The following is a 14,455-nucleotide window of genomic DNA, read 5'->3' on the forward strand; positions in this document are numbered from 1 at the left end:
GGTCACATTTGGATCAAATTAATTCATAATAGAATAGTAGTTTATACTGCCAGTGTACACTGTAGATGGCGTGCGTTCTTAGTTAATGGCTTTACTTTGGAATCAACGCATTTCAGTGTATTTAGACTTGTTTACACTGGCAAAACACCAATCACTGAAGTCAGATATAAGCCTCAGAACTCACTAAATTATCTAGATGGTTGGATTTGTATTGATTACACCTGCAGCACTAATAACGTGTATTGGTATTTATATTCCTTGTCCAGGGTTTAATCTGTCCGGTATTTATATGTGCTTTACACTAAATAGCAATGGCCTTATAAAAATACCGGCATCTCCAATTTAGGTATTAAGAGTAATTCAGCCTAATTGGTCTGCAGTCTATGCCAGAAATGAATCCTTCTATTGTTGATGGAGGTGTGGCAGGTTCATATTACCGACCAGTGAGAAGTTTGAGAGAATGGTAATGGAAAATAATGTTATCTAATTATGAATCTAACTGAATAAGGATTTGTTTGAAAACTTAGCATGAATCTGCACTAAAATATTGGCCTGCGTGTTCTGGAGTTAAATATCACCTGCTTAAAAAAAACATTTTTACTGAGTGGAACAGTGGTTAGCACTGCTGCCTCACAACGCCAGGGACCCGGGTTCAATTCCGGCCTCGGGTGAATGTCTGTGTGGAGTTCTCCCCATGTCTGCGTGGGTTTCCTCCAGGTGCTCCGGTTTCCTCCCACTCTGCCAAGATGTGCGGGTTAGGTGGATTGGCCATGTTAAATTGCCCCTTAGTGTCAGGGGGACTACCTAGGGTAAATACATGGGGTTATGGGGATGGGGCCTGGGTGGGATTGTTGTTGGTGCAGGCTTGATGGGCCGAATGGCCTCTTTCTGTGGGGATTCTGTGATTTGATGAAATGATCCCGGTATAAAAGTCATGCGTTATTTCAGCTGTTTTCCTTGAATGTGTTTTGGAATCAAAATAAGCAGTTGCCCCAGCAGACACTGACACCTTAATGCGGAATATATCTGTTTGCTAGAAAAGTGAATTTATAGCGCTGAATGGAATAGAGAGAGAGAGATGGCGTAGTAATAATCTGTGGCGTAGTGGTAATGACACTGGACGTGTAATCCAGGGGCTCAGGTTTAATGCTCTTGGGACCTGGGTTCAAATCCCACTGAGGCAGCTGGTGGAATTTGAATTCAATTAATAAAAAAAACCTGAAAAATTGAAATAAAAAATTGAAAGTTCGTTTCAGTCACTAAGAGCGACCATGTTTTTAAAAAAATGTCCTGTAGGGAAGAAAACCTACCATCCTTACCTGGTCTGGCCTACCAGATCCACAGCAACCTGATTAACACTTAACTGCCCCCTGAGATGGCCGAGCAAGCCATTCTAGGGCAATTGGGCATGGGCAGAAAATGCTGGCGTTGCTAGCAACAGCCGGTCAGATCCTAAGGAGAATACATATGAGTAAATGATTCCGAATATTTCTAATAGTATGCAGTTTAGATAAAACTGAATCGTGCTTGTGTCTTGAATTTCTGCATTCGTAGAATCCCGACAGTGCAGAAGGAGGCTATTCGGCCCATCGAGTCTGCACTGACCACAATCCCACCCAGGCCCTATCCCCGTAACCCCACATATTTACTCTGCTAATCCCCCTCACACTAGGGTCAATTTATCATGGCCAATCAACCTAACCCGCACATCTTTGGATTGTGGGAGGAAATCGGAGCACCCGGAAGAAACCCACGCAGACACAGGGAGAATGTGCAAACTCCACACCGACAGTGACCCGAAGCCGGATTTGAACCAGGGTCCCTGGCACTGTGAGACAGCAGTGCTAGCCACCATGCCACCCCAATTCAATTTATTTATTGTAGAGTGAAGAGTTGAGCACTTTTTTGGCCACCGTTAACCTCAACAATATTTATAAAGATGACAGGAGCCTGAGACTAAACCTGAGGAACTGAAGGTCCAGGTGCACGCTGCTCGCTGACCTCTGCTGTAAAACGTGAGTACACATCTGGCACTCCCACCTTAAATATGCTGCACGTGAATCCCGAGGAAGGGAAAGAAAATGTACCACACGATCTAAATAGGACAAAAGGTTTAGGAGAGTGCGGAATAAAAAGTTACTTTCGTCTTCAGGAAATGTTCTAAAATAATGGTTAAAATTACCCAACTGTCACTCAGAAAGACTAAACTCTCTTGGTTGCAGTGATGTGTTTAGTTTTCTTTTGATCAGTCATTCAGGTTTACAATACAAAAGGGGATTATTGGCCTATTGTGTCCAGAGCGGCCCTTTTGCCAGAGTCATTTCAAAACTAATTCTGCTGCAACTTTACTGTGTAATGGTGATGGACAAGCTATCAGCATGTTTACCAGGCAGGCACGGGATCGTTTGATAAATCAGAAAATATGCTGCAGCTTCTAACTTACATGGGAACAATAATAGCTTGCATTTATATAGCGCATTTAACTTCAAAAGAACCGGAATGTCACGGAAGAAGTAATATTGCAACTTGATGTAGAGTCTGAAACATTACTGTGAAAAGCTGCGTTTTATTTCCAAACTCGCAGTGGTCAGTGGAAATTAGTGTATGTGTAACGGGAGGGGGGGGTGGGGTTTGTGTGTATGGGGGAGATGGGTTGTGGGTGGGTGGGTGTGTGTGGGGGAGCTGGGTTGTGGGTGGTTGTGTGTGTGTGGGGGAGCTGGGTTGTGGGTGGTTGTGTGTGTGTGTGGGGGGGAGCTGGGTTGTGGGTGTGTGTGTGGGGGAGGTGGGTGTGTGTGGGGGGAGCTGGGTTGTGGGTGTGTGTGTGTGTGGAGGGAGCTGGGTTGTGGGTGGGTGTGTGTGTGTGTGGGAGAGCTGGGTTGTGGATGGTTGTGTGTGTGGGGGAGCTGGGTTGTGGGTGGGTGTGTGTGTGTGGGGGGGGAGCTGGGTTGTGGGTGGTTGTGTGTGTGTGTGTGTGTGTGGGGGAGCTGGGTTGTGGGTGGGTGTGTGGGGGAGCTGGGTTGTGGGTGGGTGTGTGGGGGAGCTGGGTTGTGGGTGTGTGTGTGGGGGAGCTGGGTTGTGGGTGTGTGTGTGGGGGAGCTGGGTTGTGGGTGTGTGTTTGGGGAGCTGGGTTATGAGTGGGTGGGTGTGTGTGTGGGGGAACTGGGTTGTGGGTGGGTGTGTGTGTGGGGGGGAGCTGGGTGGGTGTGTGTGTGTGGGGGAGCTGGGTGGTGGGTGGGTGTGTGTGTGTGGGGGAGCTGGGTGGTGGGTGGGTGTGTGTGTGGGGGGGAGCTGGGTGGTGTGTGTGTGTGGGGGAGCTGGGTAGTGGGTGTGTGTGTGTGTGGGGGGGAGCTGGGTGGTGGGTGGGTGTGTGTGTGTGTGTGGGGGAGCTGGGTGGTGGGTGGGTGTGTGTGTGTGTGTGGGGGAGCTGGGTGGTGGGTGGGTGTGTGTGTGTGTGGGGGAGCTGGGTGGTGGGTGTGTGTGTGTGGGGGAGCTGGGTGGTGTGTGTGTGTGTGTGGGGGAGCTGGGTGGTGGGTGGGTGTGTGTGTGTGTGGGGGAGCTGGGTGGTGGGTGGGTGTGTGTGGGGGAGCTGGGTGGTGGGTGGGTGTGTGTGTGTGTGGGGGAGCTGGGTGGTGGGTGGGTGTGTGTGTGTGGGGGAGCTGGGTGGTGGGTGGGTGTGTGGGGGAGCTGGGTGTGTGTGTGTGTGGGGGAGCTGGGTGGTGGGTGGGTGGGTGTGTGTGTGTGTGGGGGAGCTGGGTGGTGGGTGGGTCTGTGTGTGTGTGGGGGAGCTGGGTGGTGGGTGGGTGGGTGTGTGGGGGAGCTGGGTGGTGGGTGTGTGTGTGTGTGGGGGAGCTGGGTGGTGGGTGGGTGTGTGTGTGTGTGGGGGAGCTGGGTGGTGGGTGGGTGTGTGGGGGAGCTGGGTGGTGGGTGGGTGTGTGGGGGAGCTGGGTGGTGGGTGGGTGTGTGTGTGTGTGTGGGGGAGCTGGGTGGTGGGTGGGTGTGTGGGAGAGCTGGGTGGTGGGTGTGTGTGTGTGTGTGTGGGGGGAGCTGGATGGTGGGTGGGTGTGTGTGGGGGAGCTGGGTGGTGGGTGTGTGTGTGTGGGGGGGAGCTGGGTGGTGGGTGGGTGTGTGTGTGGGAGAGCTGGGTGGTGGGTGTGTGTGTGTGTGTGGGTGGGTGGTGGGTGGGTGTGTGTGTGGGGGAGCTGGGTGGTGGGTGTGTGTGTGTGGGGGAGCTGGGTGGTGGGTGTGTGTGTGTGTGGGGGAGCTGGGTGGTGGGTGTGTGTGTGTGAGGTGAGGTGGGGTGGGGTGTGTGGGGGAGAGTGGGGGGGGGGGGGGGGGGGGGCGGGGGAGGATTGTCCGGCTCTTGTGGCCATGCCACAGTACAACAGCTGCATGTTCTGGGGAGGAGGGAGGGCAGGTTACAATTTAAACACATGGCTCACAAAACTGAGCTTCAGCAGAGCAATTACGCCGTCTGCTTTCTGACATATGGAAGGTAATAATTTAAGACGCTAACATTTTATTGCTCTTCAAAGCCATTTTGTTTGAGGAAAGGTATTCTCAATTGGATCATAAGATGTCCACTTTACCGATGATGTCTACATGATATATGTAGTGGTAGTTAGTGTTTCCTTGCTGTGCTGTAATGGAACGGTGATCAATACCGCAAACAATGACCAATTAAACCAAAGGATTGCATTAGAGCAGCGAGTCACAATGCCATGAATGCTCACATACAAATAACCTGAATTTTACTGAGAGCAGTCAGAGTCTTTAAATATAATGAAAGCTGAGGCAGAAATGTAGCCGTGGATTTAAATTTTGGAGCGATGTAGCCTTATATGGTATGCTTATGATCACAGCCAGCCACTTTTTGGAGGGGAGTGCAGGGTCGCACAAGGAAGCCCCCACGTTGACTTTTTTCATTTTTCCCGCATGGCAGCAGTCAATGGGAAGGAGACTGTAGCTTGTAGTTGCAGGGATGATGGTAGAGAGGGAAAGAGAGATTGGGTGGAGGGGGTTGGGGGGGAGGGGGGGTGGTAATTGGACAGGTACAGGGTATCCAATTGTGGTGGGCTGGGGCAGAGAGGCCCAACCAACAGATGGAAGGGCAAAGGCAATCTTTAGCGGCCACGCGAGCACTTCCGCTCCACCAGGTCTTCAGGAAGAACTATAAAGGGCATTTACCTTCTTGATTCTACCGTTGCTGCCTCCTGTTCAGTTATTGACGTCCTCGGAAACCATATGACAATTGTTCAATTCAGTCAGGTTTGCAGTTACATTGTGAAAGCCTGATGCTAAGATGTTAGTGAAGTGACCTGCTGCCTCTCCATAGTGTGACACACGCAGGACTCAAAAACCACCGCCAAGAAAATAAACTGCAACAGGCGAGTCAGAGTTATGTAATTGTGGATGGAGATGGTTCAGATGAGGACCTGGCTGCATGAACTGGGTGCGGGATCACCACTGATCGGGGGTTTAAGCTGGGCTCCAGAAAAATTCTGAAGCATACATTGGACATCAATGTTTCAGTTTTAAAGTAAAAATCATTCTTTACCCCCACTGACTTCAGGATTTGCTGTGCAGTTTATGATGCCAGATCATCATTCAAGACCTAAAGCTACAAGTGTATAACAATATGGTCTATAATTCATTACAAAAGACTGCCTAGCAGGGGATTAACTTTAGTTTATATTGTACCTAGTGATTTACTTGATGTACTTTTAAAGGATTTTCAGTTAGAAAAACATTGCAAAGAAGATGCAACCAGAGATGGGCGTGAGATTAAGGGCTTCTAATGTTGCCTCTAAAGATTAAGGAAAAATGCAAGTTTAGCTTAATTAGTTATCCAGTTTTCTCTAACACAATAACTTCCTGTCAGTGGAACTTCCATCATCGGGGTCCTTGATCCTGGGGAAGGCTCACCATTATCTAGTTAAGTGTGGAAGTGGAACGTTAGTTGGCGGGCCTTCCCGAAAAGAGGCTGCCTCACCAGCAAGACACCCCATCACTTCCATTAAACCCAGGCCAATGTGCCAGTCAATCAGAGAGCGACAGCTCTATTGGGGGGCAGCACCACTGGGGAGATGATGGCTATCAGGCTCTGACTGAAACCCGGTGTGTTTCTCTGCAAAAATGGGCAGCATGGTGGCACAGTGATTACCACAGCTGCCTCACAGCGCCAGAGACCCAGGTTCAATTCCGGCCTCGGGTCACTGTGTGGAGTTTGCACATTCTCCCCGTGTCTGTGCGGGTTTCCTCCGGTTTCCTCCCACAGTCCAAAGATGTGTGGATTAGATGGATTGGCCATGCTAAATTGCCCCTTAGATCAGGGGCACGAGGTCGGGTTGTGGGAATAGGGTCGGGGTGGGATTGTGGTCGGTGCAGACTTGATGGGCCGAATGGCCTCCTGCACTGTAGGATTCTATGATAATTCTATGAAATACCGCCAATTTTTCAAACCAGATTTCCTGGCACTTAGTCCACAGAAAATCTGTAGCGTGCTTAACGCCATTACTCTGGCAGGGCCCAGCAAGGAGGACCACCGCCACGAGCATCAGGAGGTATCAGCGACACTTTCCCACTTCACAGTCCCATCCTCCAGCCCCATTCCCTACCCCCCAACCTGTTCCGCACTGCCATCGCAGCTCTCCCCACTCTTCTCCCCCCCAATGCTGTGATCAGGGCCCTCCCCTTGATGCCATTGGGGTTCTCCCCTCTTCTCCACCACCCTCCCAACCACATATAAGGGGAAACCTCCCTCGCGAACATTGGAGGGGGAGTTACCTCCCCCTGCCAGTGCCCCTTTCAGGGCACTGCCAGGTGGTAATGCCCAACCTTCATCCTCAACCCCTGGCACCTCCACGCCCCCGACATGCTCATCACGACTGGTTTATATTTTCGATAACCAGTAGTGGTTTGTGTCGGGTGTCATCTGCCGGTGGTGGGAAGGATTTAACGTGACCCGATGCCCCAGCGTAAAGCCATTTAACGATATGAAAATGTATTTAAAATCATGCAAATCAGGGTCATGCCCTTTCCAGGTTTAAACCTGATCATGTCACTGGCTGGGGGGGCGGGGATAATCTCAAACCGAGATCTTACCGACACAAATTTCCAATTTGCCCTCTCGCAATACTTAGCGGCCATAACGGGATTTACGCCTGTGGCGAACGGAGCCACTAGATCTTGCCCATCGTGTCGGTGATGGCGGGAGACAGTTTGGTAACAAGGGCAGGGAGGTGGTTTCAGCCAGCCCCCAGCCCCACCCCGATGCTTGGTTGCTTCATCCTGAATACTTTTTAACAAGGAATCCCCCCAGCCCCCACCCCACCCCCAGAAGCCTTTGCTGCCCCACACGGGTTTGCTTGTGATCCCTGCCTCGTGGCCTCCTGCCCAAAGCTAGGTTAACAGTAGCAGCAGGATGAGGCCTTTATGTGGCTTCAATACCGCAGCGGCGATGCTGATACTGTTGAAGAATGGAGGTGAGTAAACTAATTTTTAAAGGGATCACTGTGCTGAAAAAATAATTGGAAAACACATGCTTTAGGTATAATAATATATATTTGGACTTCTAATAATTACACTCTCACTTCAGCCATGCAGGAAATAGCAGCATGATGTCAAAGCTATTTTGCACAGTAATTACACAAATTTCATGTAGATTTAATGTGGCGCTAAATGATTTATCAGAGTGGACTTAGAAACTCAACTGAGCTGTGTATTGATGCAAACCTGATTCACTGAATACATGCTTCAGTAACAGCTCTGACTAAAAGTGACAGCGGTCATGAATATGTTGCTGTGGGGTAGCACTGCACAACGCACTTGTATTCTTGAACTGAATATTGGGGTATTCTGAAAAGCTGGTAAATTATTCCTCGCCCCCCCCCCCCAACCCTACAAAAGTGTGTAGCATTCAGTGGAGCCAATGCAATATTGTTGCACTATTGCTGGCTTCCTAAGATGTACAGGTGCAGTAACTGCTGCCTTACAGACAGCTAGCCTAATGACGTAAACCTATCATAAAGCTTTCTATTCAGTCAATATTCAGTCCTTGGATGCCATGGAAACGATCCGCAAGGATGCACAATTCCCAGTGTTATCAAGTGCTTTGGAATGCTGTCAGAGATGATGGAAGCTCCGACACTATGAAATGATGCATTAACCCACACCTTTCCGCAAGCCTTCCATCTCGATGTGGACCGACAAGGTTGAGGCCCAGGGTTGAATCTTTAGGTGCCGGTGGGGGTGAGCAGACAGGTAAACCTGCATAGCTTCATTACGCTGCTGAGCCTTGGGGAGGTGGAGCTGGGTGAGGTTGGAGAGGCACAGACGTTTGTTAAAGGTCTCTGAAGGCGCCCCCCCCCCCCCCGAAAGCTAAGCTTCTGCAGCAGGCTGCACTATAGAGAGGTTCCCTTCCCCCTTTCACAATGGTAGCCCAGCGGTTGTGGCCATTTTTGATTTTAAATGGGAAGACGTGGAAGAGGAGGCACCTCAAAATGGCAAAGCCTGGTCTCTTCTTTGCCTGAAAAGACAGCCTGCTGCTGCTTCAGTTCTGGAGGGCGACCTATTGACCCTCCCGCTTCGAGAGTCTGCCTGTCATCTTTAATTATGCAGCAAACCTATCCCGTGATCAAGAATTAGTCAATTTGGGGAAAATCTGCTCCTCACACAATGCAAACCTGTGACACCCATTTGACTCTTGTTCTGAAGCCTGCCCTTGGTGTTTTGCCCGGGGTGGGGGGAATTCACCCCTCCTTCATTAACAAACAACCATTATCAAAGGCCTGTTACAGACAGGAGGGGGGGGGGGTTAATTTAAACAGCACTAATTTCTCCTCTCACTGCTCACCATAAACTAAAAGATGCTTTGATTTGTTTCCCTCTTTATATGTGGTGGTGTATTCCCCAACTCCGTTGTGGTGCGATCCAATTTTCTAATAATAGCCCGCAGCAAACTTGATAGGATGAACTCAAAAGGTTAGTTGATTTGCACAAGCTAAAAACACGAGGGGGAGGTCATGACTTGGCTTTCTCTGCATTCGTACAATAAAAGAGAAATAGAGAAAAGGAGGATTTGCAGTGCGGAGACCACAGTGAAATGTTTCACGTGGATTCTAGAGTCCAGGATCAAAATACGATCAGATATTCCTTCACTGAGGTTGAAAACTGATGCTGGATAATTCAGTTTTCCACTGGTGTTGATCTCACACACTGAGATGCAGAGGTGAATCTGTCTCACAGGCGCTGGTACAGAATTTCCAGCAGAAGAAGTGTAAATGGGATCAGGTATCCAAACCTGGGCCAGAGCTCTTGTCTGTGAGGCTGCTCGTCAGGTGAAAAAAGCAGATTGAGACTTTGCAGTTCAGCGAGGCAATATTACTGGCTCCACAAGCCAGATGTCTATGTCACCTGACTCTCCACACTCTCTTTAACAAAGGGCGTGTATTAGCAGATGACCAGACTCCTGTTGGCCAGTGTGGGTTATGAAATGCAGATGGTCTTTGTATAGCTCTCTTCGAATTTGCCTGAGGAAACCCATGGGGGTGGGGGTGGGGCTCGTTAGTGGCTCTTTAGGGATAAGGATACATGGGTTTCCCTGATAGTGCCAGGTATCTCCTTTTGTTCAAGGTCACAGACATGCATAGATTCAGCATTTTAGGTCTTTGTCCATTTTGAGAGATAGAGCATATCTTTTGACAAATGTAGGTCCCTTACAGTTAGAATCAGGTGAATTCATAATGGACAACAAAGAGATGGCAGACCAGCTGAACAAATGCTTTGGGTCTGTCTTCACTAAGGAGGACACAAATAACCTTCCAGAAATACTAGGGTACTAGTACAAGAAAGACAGAGGGTCTAGCATGAAGGAGGAACTGAAGGAAATCCTTACTAGTCAGGAAATTGTATTGGGGAAATTGCTGGGATTAAAACCCAGGATTCCCAGAATGGAAATCTCCATTAACCTCGGGCGGGATTTTACAATCTCACCTGAGCAAGGCCGTAAAACCCCACCCAATAAGCCCCCAGGGCCTGATGCTCTTCGCCCCAGAGTACTTAAGGAAGTGGCTGTAGAAATAGTGGACGCATTGATGATCATTGTTCGGCATTCTACAGACTCTGGAAGAGTTCCAATGGATTGGAGGGTAGCTAATGTAACCCCACTTTTTAAAAAAGGAGGGAGAGAGAAAACAGGGCATTTTAGACAAGTTAGCCTGATATCGGGATAATGCCGGAGTCAATTATTAAGGATGTAATTGAGCATTTGGAAAGCGGTGACAGAATCGTCCAACTCAGCATGGATTCACAAAGGGAACTCATGCTTGACAAATCTTCTGGAATTTTTTAAGGATGTGACCAGTAGAGTGGACAAGGGTGAACCAGTGGATGTTGTGTATCTGGACTTTCAAAAGGCTTTTGACAAGGTCTCACACAAGAGATTAGTGAGCAAAATTAAAGCTCATGGTATTGGGAGTAATGTATTAACGTGGATAGAGAACTGGTTGGCAGACAGCAAGCAGAGAGTGGGAATAAATGGGTCCTTTTCAGAGTGGCAGGCAGTGACTAGTGGGGTACCACAGGGTTCAGTGGTGGGACCCCAGCTATTCACAATATACATTAATGATTTGGATGAAGGAATTGAATGCATTATCTCCAGATTTGCAGATGACACTAAGCTGGGTGGCAGTGGGTGCTGTGAGGAGGATGCTAAGAGGCTGCAGGGTGACTTGGACAGGCTGACTGAGTGGGCAAATACTTGGCAAATGCTATATAATGTGGATAAATGTGAGGTTATCCACTTTGGTGGCAAAAACAGGAAGGAAGATTATTATCTGAATGGCTGGCAGTTTAGGAAAAGGGGAAGTGCAACGTGACCTGGGGCTCATGGTGGAAGAGTCGCTGAAGGTTGGCATGCAGGGACAGCAGGCAGTGAGGAAAGCTAATGGCATGCTGGCCTTCATAGCAAGTGGATTTGAATAAAGGAGCAGGGATGTCTTGCTGCAGTTATACAGGGCCTTGGTGAGGCCACACCATGAGTATTGTGTGCAGTTTTGGTCTCCTAGTCTGGGGAAGGATATTCTTGCAATTGAGGGAGTCCAGCGAAGGTTCAGCAGGACTGACATATGAAGAGAGACTGGATTCACTGGGCTTGTACTCACTGGAATTTAGAACATTGAGAAGGGATCTCACAGAAACATATAAAATCCTGATGGGACTGGATAGGCTAGATGCGGGAAGAGTGTTCCAGATATTGGGGAAGTGCAGAACTAGGGTTCTCAATCTAAGAATAAAGAGTAAGCCATTCAGGACTGAGATGAGGAAGAATTTATTTACTCAGAGAGTTGTGAACCTGTGGACCACAGAAAGCTGTTGGGTCAGTTCATCAGATATATTCAAGAGGGAGCTGGACACGGCCCTTTCAGCTAAAGAGGAGGCAATGACCTAGTGGTATTATTGCCAGACTATTAATCCAGAAACTCAGTTAATGTTCTGGGGACCCAGGTTCAAACCTAGCTTGGCAGAAGGTGGAATTTGAATTGAAAAAAAAATCTGGAATTAAGAATCTACTGATGACCATGACACCATTGTCGATTGTTGGAAAAACCCAACTGGTTCACTGATATCCCTTTAGGGAAGGGAATCTGCCATCCTTACCTGGTCTGGCCTACATGTGACTCAAGTCACAGCAATGTAGTTGATTCTCAACTGCCGTCCAAGGTCAAGTAGGGATGGGCAATAAATGCTGGCCAGCCAGTGACGCCCATGTCCCACTAGGAATTAAAAAAAAGGGATCAAGGAGTATGGAGAGTGGGAGTGGGATACTGAAAGTGCATGATCATATTGAGTGATGGTGCAAGCTTGAAGGGGCGAATGGCCTACTCCTGCACCTATTTTGTGTGTCTCCATGTTTCTATCTCTTTTTAAACCTCATACAGAATGAGGTTTTAGTTCTTCACAGCCCTGAATTTAACTCAACTGACTTCACACTTTCCAGAGGGATGATAGAGCCTCACTTTTTCTTTCTCCTGATGTTGAGTGGCGTTTTCCCTCTGGGGAGAGGAAACAGGGGCCGAGACAATAGCCAGGTGCTGGACCCTCAAAGGGAAACAGTCACTCATTGTGATTTTCATGGGGTTCCTCCTTAATTGTCCTCAATACAGACTTGCCATCCAGTTATAAGAAAGTAATTTGGCTCTCAAAGCTGGAGCGCCAATCGGAGGCCTTCCAGCCGAAATGTGCAGTAGGCTGCGATAGAGAGGTTAAGTAAGGGAGAGGATGTTCCAAAATGGAGGCACATACTCTTCAACTTAAAAAAAATCTCTCTTGCAGCAGACCACCGCTGTCTGGAGTAGGAATGTTTCTACAGAGTGGCCCATGAGTGTCTCTGCATCCAGGCATGTGGGGTGGGGTGGGGATATCGGCAAGCCTGCCTGGAGTGCTGGCCCTCACCTATGTGTTTCTAGAGGTTAACTGAAACATCCCAATTGGTCTCAAGTGGTTCTTAATGAACTTTGTCAACTACCTGCCATAGGTACGGTTAAAGTTACTAATATGGGTGGCACAGTGGTTAGCACAGCTGCCTCACAGCGCCAGGAATCCAGTTCGATTCCCGGCTTGGGTCACTGTCTGTGCGGAGTGTGCACGTTCTCCCCATGTCTGCATGGGTTTCCTCCGGGTACTCCGGTTTCTTCCCACAGACTGAAAGATGCGCTGGCTAGGTGCATTGGCCATGCTAAATTCTCCCTCAGTGTACCCGAACAGGCGTCGGTGTGTGTGGCGACTAGGGGATTTTCACAGTAACTTCATTGCAGTGTTAATGTAAGCCTATTTAAATGACACTATTTAAATAAACTTCAAAACTTCAAACTCCTACAGGATAGTTACTCTAACTGCAGCTGTTATTTTATCCAGCAGAAAAGCCTGTGCCACAAACCACAGTACATTTGCTCCTTAGCGAGGATCATTTGTGCCTTAATTATATATTCATTTCTACAATTGGTGATTGTGGACTTTGTCCTTGCTGGTGCTTCCAAAAATCAAAACGATTCAGCTATCTGCTGTTCAGGAGGAATTCCCTACATCTGTCAAAGGATGATTCAGCTATTCCTGGAACAATGGCGTTGGTGAGAAAACTGTTTTCCGTCACTAATTCGCTTCTGTTCGGCTTCCCTTTGTGACGAGGGGCGAATTCTTCCAACTGTCTGTTGTAAAGTCAACCAGTCAGAGCTTTGTAGTATTTACCAACAAATTATCCCCGTCATTCCTCAGGTTTGAGCTAAAGTTCTAGTGATGGCTAAGTTGCAGTTACTTATTTTGTTCAAAAGTTAGGTAATTGAAAGCAGGTGGAAGGAGACTCCCTGTGCCTTAAAGCATTCTTGACAAATTGCCGACTGAAACCTGCAGACAGCCCTCCAAGATACCACTTGGTGAGGTAATGGACAAAACTCGCACTCTATTTATATTTTGCTGACAAGTATCAAAATTCCCAACCTCAAATTTTATGTTACTGTGCACAGTTGAATCGCACTTTGCCAAATGTTTAATGTAAGATGCAGTTAACATATTTCCAGTGACTTGTTTTGTCGTGGCGTGATTCCATTTCACCAGAGCAAAATAATTCCCAATGCAATTAAAGTAACAAGCCCACTTCTTTCTTGGAATGATACAACATTAAGGTAGAAACTGGCCCTCTCTTTTATTCTTCCACGGGATGTAGGCATTATTAGCTGGGCCAGCACTGGTTGCCCATCCTTACTTGCCCTTGAGTGGCTTTCCACACATTTCAGAGGGTAGTTAAGAGTCAACCACCTTGCTGTGCTGGGGTCACATGTAGGCCAGACCAGGTAAGGATGGCAGATTTCCTTCCATAAAGGGCATTAGTGAACCAGATGGGTTTTTACAGCAATCAACTGTGGTTTCATGGTCATCGTTACTGAGATTAATTTTTCAATTCCAGATTTTCCATTGAATTTGAATTCCACCAGCTGCCATAGTGGGATTTGAACCCTTGAACCTATGCCTGTGGATTAAAAGCCCAGCAACATTATGACTAGGCCACCATCTCCCCATTGTACACATATTGCCAATTTTGGAGAATTAACATTCTGCCTTCAAGGTGACTGATTAGGAATGGTATCACTGGCTGCTGCTGCACAGGGATTAGTTCCTTTACGAAGGGGAGGCAGTGGCGTAAGTCTCCAGACTAGTAATCCAGGGGCACAGGCTAATGGAGAGATGGGTTCGAATCCCACCAGCAGCCAGTGACACCATTTAAATTCCATTAAATGGAATTAAGAGGCTAATTTCAGTAATAGTGACAATGAAACCATTGTCAATGTCATAAAAACCCATCTGGTTTACTCATATTCTTTAGGAAAGGAAATCTGCTGTCCTTACTTGGTGTGGCCTACATGTAACTCTAGACCCCCAGTAATATGGTTGACTCATATATATT

Source organism: Mustelus asterias, chromosome 11 (assembly GCF_964213995.1).
Source record: "Mustelus asterias chromosome 11, sMusAst1.hap1.1, whole genome shotgun sequence".
NCBI lineage: Eukaryota > Metazoa > Chordata > Chondrichthyes > Carcharhiniformes > Triakidae > Mustelus > Mustelus asterias.